The sequence below is a fragment of the Leuciscus leuciscus genome (assembly GCF_965113295.1).
Source record: "Leuciscus leuciscus genome assembly, chromosome: 14".
NCBI classification, from domain to species: Eukaryota; Metazoa; Chordata; class Actinopteri; order Cypriniformes; family Leuciscidae; genus Leuciscus; species Leuciscus leuciscus.
This window is the reverse complement of record NC_138738.1, coordinates 16,140,039-16,154,350: the sequence shown is the minus strand read 5'-3', so window position 1 is coordinate 16,154,350 and position 14,312 is coordinate 16,140,039.

Genomic DNA, 14,312 nt, shown 5'->3' with positions numbered 1-14,312 from the left:
ACTTGCATCTGCGAGTAATTCTATTTGGGACAACCGATCCCCTTCTTTGAATGTTATCAAATGTTTACAAAGTGCGTAATCTGGTAAATGTAATCAGTGAGGCCTGCAGTAATTGTGTGCCGGCGTCAGCACCCAGGATTCACCGCCCGGATGCCTTGATCTTTATGAAAGGCCAAAAAAGACGAATCAATACAAGCATGGATGAATAAATCTAGAAAAATTGTCATATTTATTTGCAAAGCAGCTTCTTGTCATGTGCTTATTCTTTGCTTGTTTTTTTGTAGCATCACTTTTCTATGTCACCCATAGGTAAGTGGTATTCTCTACTTGCTTGGGCTGTATAAGGGATACAGAGTTCACCATTCAACCAAATCACAGTTTGTGTCCCATAATGGAGTTTCGTCACTAAAATCTTTAAGGTGTCCTATTGGGCTTCTCCGTCTCTCCCTTATATCATGATGCTGTTGCTGTATATCAGGTGTATGTGCCAGCTCAGTTAAAAGATCTTTAGCAATTTTCTGTGATAAGTCTATACCATTCAGTCTTTTAAATTTTTGCTATACAAAGCTTTCATTCTTTCCCCAGTGTTGCTCTTCTTTATCACCCTGCCTTAGGGCAACAATGTTGTACCCCCCTTCTACCGCCACTTTAGTCTGTGAAAACCACATATTAAATTTGCCTGGTCACTTCATTTAGCGCTCAGCTAAATTCCTCACTGGGCCATTCATCCATGCACATAGTATAGACATACATATCACACAAAGAAAGCTAGTGAAGCATAATATTGAGGAAGTTACATACATTTCGAGCTTTGTTGGCTATGTCATGCTGTTTTGTTCCACTTAATTTAGTGACTTATAGAAAATGGGGTGGTATAGTTGTGCTATGTTGTCATACTTAAGCGTAGAACGGAAGCAGGATTATCGTCTGAATGGCCTTCTCTTGATATATGTGCCAGATAAGCACTTTTTTTGCCACTTAATGCTTCATGTATCTCTAGTGACCTCATAAAATCTGTATGCTATTAGCTTTAGACTGATCAACGTCTTGTAAATAATTTCCATTTATTAAAATAATAATTTGAGATTAACACAACACAGTGACTTTACATGCCATTAAATAATTTACCAAAAATTTGTTAGAAGAACACTGTGAATAAGGGAAGACAATATTGCACACTTGTTTACTGTATCACAGAGTCACAAGGGCATTAGAAGAGTGTGAACAGAGTGAAAAATAACAACAGAGGTGTTGTGTCATTGTCTCTCTCTGAATCCTATAAACAGTTGAATTTTACGCAGATGTTTCGCAGTTTACTTGTACATGTAGCGTTATTCATTCAGGATAAGTTAAGCGATTTGCAACTTTTTTATGTTATAAAGGATTCAACAATTTTTTAAGTCAGTTTAATGTAATTTAAGTTGAATTGACTTAACCAAGTTTATTGTATTTAAAGCCCCCCTGTGGTCAATCATTTTATCCCTTTAAACTCATCTTTGATCACCAAAATTACATATTTAACGTTTTTTCCCTTGAAAAAAATCCTTATGCCTTGAAATAGCTTGAATGTAATTCTACACCCTTGTCTCATTCAGTATATGTGGTTCTATGAATATGCAAATTAGCCCCGCCTCCACCCACTTACACCAGCTCAGATCCACTTGAAGAAGATCACACCTTGATGTGATTGGTTACAAGGTAGTTTGTGACGTCAGAAACACCAGCGGTTTCAAACCGTGTTTTTGAGACTGTCTTCACTGGAGTTTTAAGGAGAAAATACTCCGCAATGGTGTTGACTTATGAATTTGCACATGGTTTGTCTTAAAGCATATTAAAACACCACATAGACATATAAACAACATTAAAAGCTTGATTTTCATCACAGGGGGACTTAAAAAATTTAAGGCAGCAACTTTTCTTTACAGTGCAAATATGCAATAATGTATCCCAGCTTCTGTTTTGAAGTTCCGTCCACGTTCATAGAAGAAAAAAGAAAAAAAGTTGTACACTTGAGACTGAAGACTGGTTCTAATCGGATATTATGAACTCTTTAAATGATAAAACAATCTTTTTAATATCTTTTCTTGAAAAATCTTTCATGAGGTGTAATGACTTTTGATTGGCACGGTCCTTTTCATACCGGACACTGCAGTTGGAATACTCAGTTGGAATAGTATGAATATATTCATTACAGAACCATCAGGTCTGTCAGCGATGTTTGTGTTCTGCTATGGAAGGCGACCGCACCCCTTTGCTTGATATTTCCAGGCCACTTACTCACCCTCACATGGGGCTGACATAGAGCTCTAGTTTCACATTAAATTTAGGATGAGATCAGGAGAACAAGTTACAGAGGTCACTACCACAAATGACAAGCCAAGCTTCTGGGCAGCAAATCTCCAAAACACAGCATCTCAGACAACTGTAGGCATTACATTGGTGAATATTTGAGTATAGTCTGCGTAATTTTAAGTGTGCTGAATTTTAACTGCAAACATGCTAAATGAAAAACATGTATAAAAGCATAATCAGGTAAGTATGTATGGGTTGATATAGACAAGACGTCTCGGATTCAGTTGATTCTCATATTTGTTGTATAATATGGAAGTGATAGACAGGATTTAGTCATTGAGGCCTTGTATGCAGTGCATTTACTTGCAGGTGACTGGATGTGCTAATTACTTTGCTCTGATACATGAACAAAGATTAATGCATTTGTTCACTTGAAAAAGTGTGGGGTTGTTTCAAACCATGTTTGTGTCAAATATGGACAAACCCAACCTTTGGTTTAATTTTTTTTAATACAATTTTTTAATGGGTTGAATGGGTTCCATGTTTAACCTAAACATAGGTTGAAACAACACAGCAGTTTTTACACACACACACACACACACACACACACACACACACACACACACACACACACACACACACACACACACATATATACATATACGTATACATATACATATACATATACATATACATATACATATACATATACATATACATATACATATGCTTTTACCCTAAAGAAATGAATAGCACTTTTGAATCTGTAGCTTAAAGGTGACATGTTATGCCCCTTTTCACAAGATGTAATATAAATCTACGGTGTCCCCCGAATGTGTCTGTGACATTTCAGCTCAAAATACCCCCCAGATCATTTATTATAGTTTGTCAAATTTTCCCCTTTTTGGGTGTGAGCAAAAACGCGCCGTTTTGTGTGTGGCCCTTTAAATGCAAATGCTCTTTTCAGAAGATGGCGATCTTCCTCACTAACAAATCACGCGAATTTCACTCATCCAAAATCTCGGAAATAACCAGTAGCAGAGTGCAGCCTTATGGAGAGACTCAGGAAGAGGTTGCAACTTTTAGACTTCACTGCACCTGGACATTTCTGAATGGTTAGTGGATACATTTATGTAGTTGTTGTGGAGTTACATTGATTCATCTCATCGACTTGCATACTGTCATGTTTAACTTTTACACAAGTTGACACAGTTCCCTGAGTTCTTTATAAAACAGCTGTGACATTTTTTGGTTAAATAGTGTTCTGTGCTCATCTGTGCAGCCAAAACAGTACAGTTTGCATGCTTTGCTCGAACTTTTGCCATTAGGCCTACCTTAGAACCAAATGGCGGCGGCGCCATGGGTGGAAACGTGCAGATTAATGGGCGGGAATATTATAATAAGATCCCCTTCCTAGGTCAGAAAAGGAGCGAAGATATGTCCCCTTTAATAAACAATGTCGTCATTGTCATGTCTGCCTAACTCTGGGCATTTTATTTATTTATTTATTTATAATTTTTAATGCTGAGCACAAAATAAAAAACAGGTCAGTTACATGAAGAACCAAATATACTCACTTTATGTCTGCAACACTCCTATTATCAATCACTTTTACTCTTGGGGATATATTACTCATTACTAATGTGTGCTTTTTATTTTATTTTACACAGTAGAATTGGTATGTCAAATGTTGCTGTTGCAAGTACACCTCTACGTGTCACTATGTCGAAGACTATTTCCATATCACAGTGTACCAAACAACATCTTGACAATCATTGTATACATACACATTGCTAATATTGCATTATAGTATAGTCTCTGTTTTATTAGTGCCTACATTTTTCTTTGGTACCATCAGTCTTTCAGACAAAATTTCCTGCGACTCCAGAGTAGGTTGTGACATGGCATTTAAAACTCTTCTGTGGTCTGTGCTTCTGTTGGTCTTCATTGTTGCCTGTGAGCAAAGATGGCAGATTGTATTTAGGGTGCTGCAAAAATCAGAACCATTTATTTCTAAATCAAAGCTATTATCCCCTGCTTGGTTTATCTCTGTTTTGTGGTGCAATGTGTGATGTTTTTTTTTTGTATGGACACACATGGCTCAATCACCCACAGATGGTAAAGCACTGACTTGTTTTGAGAGTGGAACTGTTGACTGTGAGTTGTTTCCCATTCCTAGTGGGCTCATTTGTTTTATCTGGTGAAGGTCTTTGTTTCCCTAGTGCTAGTGGGACCAGATTAAGAGGTGCACACTGGATGGATGACTGCCGGCTGAATGAAAGATTGGCGTAGATGTCTGCTTATTTACTCTTTCAGACCTTTTCCTGTCAGAGCAATAAACCCAGCAGAGGTTTTACGTGTTTTTCGTTACGGTTTGTTTTTGTATCTCAGCATGTCTCACTAGTAAATTTATTTGCTGAAATTGCAATGATATTATTTGCTGAAAAGTTTAGTTAAACAATGGTATGGATGTAAAAATGGAATTGTGTCTATGAACAAAGAACAACTTAGTCTGGCATCGGCTTATTTTACTGCGGCAGACCATTTCTATAGTTTTTTTTTTTTACATATTATTGATTAAAGGGACTCTGTGTAGGAATTTCTCCCATCTAGTGGTGAAATTGTATTTTGCATTCAAATGAATAATGCTCTCCAGCGCCTCACTTTTTCAAATGCGCGTTGCATCTACGGTAGCTGTTATGTACCAAAAAGCTATGACAGGATGTCTTATAATAGCACTTCGAGTTTTTCTTGGTGAAACTGAAACTTGAAACAACGAAAAAAAGATTGTTAGTTATCAATTACTGACTGTGAAAAACATTAACTATGGTAATTAGTAGTAATGCCTTCTTTACTCGTTATATTTTTTGAAGTACGTGCATTGTTAGATATCATCATCATCAGAGCCTTCTCTATCGTTACTTTACTCAATAGCTGCTATTCATCAAAGAGTCTGTTTAACTTTTAACTATAAATGTTCTACTGTCTATATAACATAGCTGCCAACTTTTGAGTTTTGCTTGGAGTGAGATTTATGGAGGAGCGGGGGGTGGGGGGGGGGATATCTACACAAGATAGGCATTAATTTTTCTCAAGAAAAAAACAACTCACCTAATGCTGTAAACATACAGAAAGATACATAATGCGTTTTTTTTTATTATTATAATAACTTTATTTAATGATATAAATACAAATATAATAAATATGTAATATAGTACACATATTTAGCAAAATACTCTTTATAGCTCTTTTTTTCTAGCCAACTAACTGCTAGCCTTTATTATGGTCATTAAATGGCTTTCCTGAGGTAAATGTTGTGACATACATAATTGTTCTCCAGCTGTTTACCATTTGTTTGATTGATTGGTCGATATAATGTATGAGGAATATACATTTCGGTAAGTTGTACTGTATCTTTCAACATTGTTCATTTGTGTTTATTTACTAGCTAGAGATGATCGGTTCACGTGCCGCTAGGGATCCGTCGTGACTCGCGTCACATTTACAAGCGCCAAAAACAGTATATATTGTTTGAATTTCGTAATAAAAATGACAGAATCTGAGAGCTGAGATTTTTTTATATCATAAGTAACCTGCTCTGTCTATTCTGTCAGTCTCCATGTCCTCTTTGCTTCGCGATAAAGTACACAACCAAGCAATGAAAAAAAAGCTTGTAATTAAGGCCGTAACATTGACTTACCTGTCGAGAAGAAAGCAGGAAACTTCAGCGTCTCTTTTGAAAGCTTTCTCCTGCGTTAGCTATCCCGACATTAACCCTTGTTTTTGTAATCTCCGGTCACGTTTCCTTTTACGGTCTATTTTGAACTTTTTCGATGACGAGGACTCCTTATCCTGTGACTCAGCATATGTATGAATGAACGGTGTATAAATAACCGTGCAGTGCAGCCTTTTAAACTTGCCGCGGCAGTGACAAGCGCCTCTCACTGCTCTGCTCCTCCGCTTCTGCTGGCTTCAGTCACGTGACGCTGGTTCTGAACGAAAACGCGTTGTGGAAACGCGTTGGCCTAGTACTTTTTGTCCCTCTCTGCTATTATAGTTTTTCAAGATGGCGGAACTACATGGAAGCCTCCGTGGACTTACCCGTCCCATGTATATAAAGATAATAAATTATTCGTTTACGAGGATTAGTCTGATCATTGGCATAGGTATTTGTACACCATTGAGGGCATATTTATGAATAAAAATATTGATTTTAGATAATAAAATACCTAAAAAGCTACACATAGTCCCTTTAAGGTAAGGTCTGAATGTTCTTAATATTGTTACCATTGAGCTGTGAATCTGGCATGTGACATGTTTTGATTCCATTCCCACTTCTTCTATTTCCTTCTCTCAAGTCTAAATGTCCAAAAAAAATTCCCCAAAAGGAGGAAAATGTTCGTATTATTAAATTCTTATCTCCACTCTCAATTCCACTCTGAATATTTAACCCTTTTCTGGTTGTTTTCTGGATTGTTTAATCTCCTTTTTTTTCTTTCTTTTAAAAAAAAAGAAGAAAATAAGAATATAATGTAGGCCTATATGGCAAAATTATTTGAAATTGGATACATAGTTTTAAATCCTATTTTCTATAATAATAATACTTTATTATGTTTATGTTTTTACTTAATGTGGGGCAAGTTGGGCCAATGGTCCAATTTTATTTGTATTTATTGCCCTGTGCTACTGTTGCTTTCTGAAAAGCATAGAGAGAGAGAGAGAGAGAGAGAGAGAGAGAGAGAGAGAGAGAGAGAGAGAGAGAGAGAGAGAGAGAGAGTGAGAAGGCCTGGTAGAAAAGGAGGCCGACAATTCAGAGGTGGTCAGTTGCCACCAACATTGTGACAAGTGTGCAACAACTTCCCAGCCTTGTTTATTGCTGGAGAGCAGCATGCCTTTAGGACGGAGAGGTCCGTGTTTTGGACAGGTCAGGGGCCAGGACTGTGCCAGATGAAATACTTCAAACAGCTTTAGATTGCCTGCTTTGACATACACATACACAGGGGTTAGGTCACTAAATAGATATTGATCCATGTAGCTACTTCTCGAGGTGCTGTTGTGTGTGACATCTGCGAAAGATAAAAATAAATGATGGGAAGGGTGATCTTTTCTCTCACCCTGTCTTGACTTGACCCTTGTAGCCAGCCTAAGGCCTAAAGAGAAGGAGGGAACGGTAAATTAAAAGAGTCGGAAACAAAGTGTAATCAAAGAAACAGTGTTGGGCCCGGTTTCACAGACAGGGCTTAGATTAAGCCAGGATTAGGCCTTGGTTCAATTGGATTCAAATAGCTTTTTATAAACTTTCTTTAGAACGTGCCTTAGTTTTCTGAAGGATCATGTGACACTGAAGACTGGAGTAATGCTGAAATGGAGCTTTATCATCACAGGAAAAAAAATGTGTGTAAAAAATGTTTTTCATAATATTTCTGTGTTGGACTGTTTCTTTGAGCATATATATGCAGCCTTTTTACTGACTTGAGATTTATTTCCCAGAAGATGAATCAGTACATGTTCGGTCAGTGCTTGTGGTCATTAGCCATCCACCACACAACAGTCATCACTTATTCACATAAACAGGCAATTCTTGTGACTGTGAGCTGGTGTTTATCAAGTCTAAATGAAAAGAAGCCTGTTATATCATCCATACCATGCCTAGACAACCATTTGCCATTATGTAGAGTTCAACGTTGGGGGTCGTATATTCTACACTGTTTTAAACTAAAAACTTAAAACATTTTATGCGTTTTGGCCATTCATTTACAGTTTCTGAAAATGCAAACTTTCAAATTTCAAAGTGCAAGACTTCGAAAATTATACAGTTATCATCTCTGTATAAACTACAAAAATGAGAATGTGTGAAAACGGTGACATCATGGGCATAGTATTAAGTGTTCAGTCTATTGGCACGCAGTTTCTTTATTAAGTGACATCGCCAACTACTGGCTAGGCAGCATAATACAGCGTTTTTAGTTGTTTTCTCGGATCCGTGTGAACGGGAATCGTTTTGACAATGTTGTTGCCTGTACGCGATAAACGCAAAGGAAAAAACGTTCCTGCTTTTAGCGTTGACATATAGCCTTGGACTCCTGATGTGACTATAGGGTCATTTTGACACAGTAATGGCTATGTGAGATCTTCAGAAGTAACAGCAGAAGGGTTAATATATGGTTTACTCTTTGTACTGTGTTGGGAAATCCATATCTTCCTGGTTCTAAACACTTGGCCAGGTGTGAATAAGCTGCTTTTTCCTTATTATTAATAGCATGTTATTTAAAATGCAACCTTTAATTAGCTATACGTCTATTTTGCGTTTAAGTTCTAAATAAGTTTAAATACCTTTTCATATATATATATATAAGTTTCATTACTTTTTCATATATACTTTTTGGACTTTTAACTTACTTTATGGGACATGACAGTGTTAATGGGTTGTATTTAATGGAAAGATCTTACAGCCCTGCCCAACCCTCTTAAGAAGATGTGTTGCATGATGAGAAATTAAATTCTGGACATTTCAACCAAGGCGGCGGTGCAGGAAGGAAATTACAGACAGCATGTTATAGGTCCCCATTAAGGTTATTTATTCTTTAGTTGGTAGTTCTTTCACATTTGATGGCATTTGGAATCTTAATCACGTGTTAAGTTGAGGCCATTTGTATGTTAATGGTTCAGTGGCATGCAGTTCATGGATGTGTGGATGAGCAACTTGGTTCGAACCGTCACACTGGGTCATTGACCGCAGGAGAGTGAGTGAGTGCAGCGTGGGTGTGTGATCTCACAAAGACCTTTAGAGCTATCTGTCACCTCTCTACAGAGCTGCTGTTAACTCTCGTAAATTATAGTTATCAGGAAATACTTAATATTGTGATTCTAATGACTTCCGTTGCGTTCTTCATTGAAGAAAATAGTTGCCATAAAAGAGTAAAAAGACAATTGCCTGCTAGTAAACAGCTGCAAATTTCCTAATTATGTTTGACTGACATACTGTATTTATATAGAGAGAGAGTCAATGGGTTAATGATAATTATAATAATTATAACAATTAGTAGTAGTAGTAGTAACAACATTTATATAATAATAATAATAATAATAATAAAATGTTCCAATGTTATTATTTTTCAGTATTGTGACGTTTAACCTCTGAAACCAAATCATGCAAACAGGAGTGAAACATTATTGCACACAGCACCTTGAAAAGAAAAGGTGGAAGCTGGGCATGTTTTGTACAAATGTTTAGCGTATTAGCATACACAACTGTAATTAAACCATAATTAGGGAGAAAAATTAGAGTCTGACGCAATGAGCCTTAGTATGCTTGCCTGTTTTTCGGCATTTTCTTGTTTATCTGGGGAATAGAGCATATGAAATAAACATTACTGAGTGGTGAATTGTTATCATTACCTTGGAAAGCAAATAGGTGCTGTGTGATTAGGGGGGGTGATGGTGGGATGGGGGGTCATGGTGGTATGGCGGGGGGCGGGGGTTGGGGGGGGTTACAGAGATGAAGAGGGAGCTGGAATAAATGAGTGTGAGAAATGAGAGTGGAAATTAGAGGGGGATTATAGTGTTGATGCTAATGAAGCAATTAAAGAGTAAAGCGCTTCACTCAGGAGCCTGGTCTCTCTGTCTTCTCACCACCTGATATCAGATCCTGCTTCACAGATATGGTTTAATGGAGAAATTAGGGGAAACAAATGTGTTTGCGTGTGTCTATTAGGGAGCCACTTTTCACCTTCTTGCTCCACAGTGCCATTAGAAGTGAAAAGGAGATTAACAGACTCCTCCTCAGATAGTTTTTCTTGAAAAAGCTTGCAGTGATAGGGAAAAAGAAGGATAGAAGAACGAGAAAAAAGGAGAACGAGACCGGGTCTTTGGTGCTGACCCGTCGGCTGTGGGGTAATGAAGACTCTCTCAAAGTCAACAGTTCAGAAACTCCTTTGTCCTCCTAAAAGAGTCTTTAATTTTTAACACAAACTTGCACTTAGGTATGCATGAACTTTGCTAAAATCCAAAGACATGTGTATAATAGGGGTGTAATGGATGGCGGCCACGCGCTCTGTCTAATGATGTCAGGTTTTTCCGCCGGGCCTCTGATTGAGGAGGGCCTAATGTAAATTTAATTTGGAGTGATGTATGGGGGGAGGGGGGCACGAGATGGCCTTGTCGCGGCAGTATGGATGGGCGTGCGTGTGTATGTGTGAAGTAAAGGTTCAGTGAGGCCCAATGGACTCTTTTGGGAGCAGCTGGATCCTTGTTTCCCTGCCCTGTCAACAGAACCTCCTTAACCAGGATTGATAATGTTGGTCAGCTTGCTAATCCGCACAAACCCTCTCTACGCAACGTTTACCCCGCACAATGTGGAGGGGAGGGACTGTTGCATTTGGTTACCAATGGGAGGGCAACGTTTTACTGCTATGACTCAAATCGCACCCTTTTATTCTGTTCCCAGGTTCCTCGCTCTCCTCTGTCACGTTTCCTCCTCCTTTTCTTCACAAATGAACTGAGTGAATGCTAAGTCAATGTTTCAGTAATGCTTATTACCATCATTATTATTCCTTTTACAGGCCTCTGATAATCAGTGAACTCTGATTGTCTGGATTGTTGGTATTTATTTATTCAGATAAGATAATTCTACGTTCTCATTAATAGACTCATTTGTATCACTGACTGATATGAATGAAATCTGTTCAACTAATGTTTTAATGACACATGCACCAATGCACTATAAAATCTTTTTAAACTAGTATTTATGAAAAAAAAAAAATCTACAAATTATTTAAATAATTTTGTACAAGTAAAATATCTTCATAAAGTTTATCTTTTAACTTCTAATATATATATATACAAAACAAGACAAAAATATATTAAATTTTTTTTTTTTTTACATTTGTGTTCCTCAGCAAACAAAAATGTAAAAGCTTCTTTTTTTTTTTTACAAAGAGAAATTTTATGCTTTAGCCCCGTGCCTAAAACCATATATGCTGCGTCCTTCCATTTTCAATTTCTAATGACATCACTGTCACACCATTTCAGTGAACCTGTGAGATGGCAGTGAGCCCGGAGCTTTCACCCTCAGATTCCATTTTTATTATCCTTTGTGTTTAACTAAGCATTGAATGAACACTGAAGCTAATTCCAAATTCCCTTTGTCATCATCATTTTTAGCGAGACGCCGAGTAATAGATGCTCAGAGGAGGCTTAGCAGGCCAAAATGAATCGTGAACATTATTCATCAGTTGGAAAGGCAAGCGTCCCTAGATCCAATTATATATATTCATTAAGTGATAATGATATCATGGTCTTTTAACTGGGAAGAAAAGAGTGTAATTGAATAATAACAGTTGTATAGTCCCAAGGGAGAGGCCTTTGCGGTGCTCGAGGGACTGACCCCCGCGGGGCGGAGGAGTGGAAGGGGGGATTGATGGAATTCTATTACCCTGCTGATAGATTTATTATGAAGAGCTGAGTGGACTTGCTGCTCCACTTTGTCACTCACGCTAATCAGCCGCTGAGGGTCTGGAGTGAGGGATGAGAGCATGTGCGCACGTGTTCTGATTCTCCCGCTTCTGAAAAAGACAAGGTTAGGAGAGGATGACAGACACGCTGTCGTCCCCCATCTCCCCTCCCCAGATTCGTCCTCTTGTCCCCTGTCCTGTCACAAATGGGCCAGCTGAGCTTCTCGACCTCCTGGGCGAGCCCTCATTTGTTTATTAATGGTCGACATGTGAACCAGCATAAGGACATGTGTCACGTATAGAGCAACAGTCAGCCGGCGAGACACCGTGTCGGGGAAGGACAATTTTCAAATGCTGTGGAAAAAGAGGAGACATGCTCATTTAAGCATTGGGACAACAGAGCCATGGGGTGGTCCCACACTCACACACATACTGACTTACACAGATGTACTGGGATACATCCATGAACTTCCGCCCACAATCGAATTTTAGAATCAATTTTTCATTGCTTTTGTAAGCTGATGCATTTGTTTTTAACGTTTAACGTTTTTGAATAGCGTTGCACAATTCAAATGAATGATCTGTATGCTGCATTTGGATAGTAAAAACCATTACATTTGTATTTATCTTTTAATATTTACTAATAAATTCTGTACTTTTTCACTTTGCAACTTGAGAATTTTTTTTTTTTTTTGGTCTGTAAAAATAAAATCATAATGTGTATAGTTTTTTTTTGTTGTATTTTTCTTTTCATTTGCCATTTTGCCATTTTTTTTTTTTCTCTTGGTGTTAATATGCTGTGTGTGATCCCTGGTGCTGGACTTCGATTGATGGCAAAATCTCAAACACTTCATTATCATGACAACTGCTTTTGAGAGGCCTTCCGAGTCTAATTTCTTTTTCCCCAACTTGCACTCTTGAACAGATGAGGACAACACAACACCCCTTGAGGACTTAATGCTCAAGGCTCGGCATATAATGATAATGATTAGTAGTGCTTATGTGCTTTACTTCAAGAGAGGTCCATATTGACACATCCTTGACAGTGGAATGAATGCCTACAAGCTGCTGAGGACGTCCCATTTATGTCAATTGTTCAACTGTAACCTAAACAGAAAACCTTTAACCATTGGCAGTTTTTGATATATTTTGATATATTCTCACAAGCAGGTTCTGCTGTTTGTTTGTTTTTTGCCATAAGGTTAGAAGAAAATTACAAACAAACACTTATGGCATTTCTTCCAGTCTGAAAATGTATATTTCCTTTAGTTGACCTTGCTCAAAGGTGGATTGTGCAAACTTTGTTTTCCTTTCAGCTGTATCTGTAAGACATTAGTGTGTGACTGTCTGTGTTTGATGTTTCATACAGTAATCAGTGACAGGCCAACCAACACCTCACAGGAAAGTGGAGGCCATCTTTCAAAACCTCAGTTTAAACATTTGTTGCCTTTGATAAAAACATCATTTATTTTCCACTAGGTTTCTACAACACAAAGATAAATATTTTGGAGCTCTATAGGCATAAATAATTGATTTATGGTAAACAGTTAAGGCTATTCAGTCGGTTCACATGGACAGTCAATTTTTTGTTATGAGACATGGTACAATTCAACAGTGTATAATAATGTTTATGCTGGCGGGATTGCAATTAACAGGGGAAACATGCAGTATATTTGTGTTGGCTCTTCGCAAAGGCTGGTTCTGGTTAAAACACTATCGGTTTACTTACAACGAGGAAGAACTTTAAATGCGCTAAATCTCTGGTACTCAGACAGTATGAATCAATCAGATCATTTCTCGTATTGACTTGATGCCGGACAGTTGCTCTTTATTAATATTGGTGAATGGGATCTCGCTGCTAAAGAAATAATTTACAAATGTCCAGATCTGTATAAGACCTCATACTTTATTTGCAATAATACTGATGTTAAATAAATGTTTCCTTGCCAGTTTAATCCTGATTACTATGGGGGTATTTAAACTTGATCACTTCATGTACTTTTACTGATTGTATAGTTGATATGATAAAAAGGCTAAGTGTTAATGCACTCCAAGATGAATTTGCTTTGTAATTTGTTCACTGTTTTACTGTATTCATATATCCTCTTTAATATAAAAAACAATTAATTGACTTCTTCATCTTTGAATTATCTGAAAGACATTTTTTGTTTCAACTCTGAGGCCAGAGTTGAGTTTCATACCCAATATGCATTGGAGCACATAGAAATGAACACATATGGGATCTTTTCCACACTGGCTCTAGCTTGCACCTGGGCTCAATTTTTACATCCTCTGTCTTCCCAGCTGAAGTGGATCGATACTAAAGAATGGCTGTGCCTCGATGGCATGTAATCATCTTGTTGGCTGCTTTGACACTGATCCTCCATTATAAGCCAATGAAGCATGCTGGACAGACATTTCATGGCGTTTGTTCTCACTGCTGTCTGAGGTAAACATGATGTTTTTAAGTTAAAGAAAAAATAATAACGAGAACATTTAACTATTTAAATTTGATGTTAAACTATGACTTTTGGTCTATGTGTTGGTAGTGAGCACATACACCTTAAA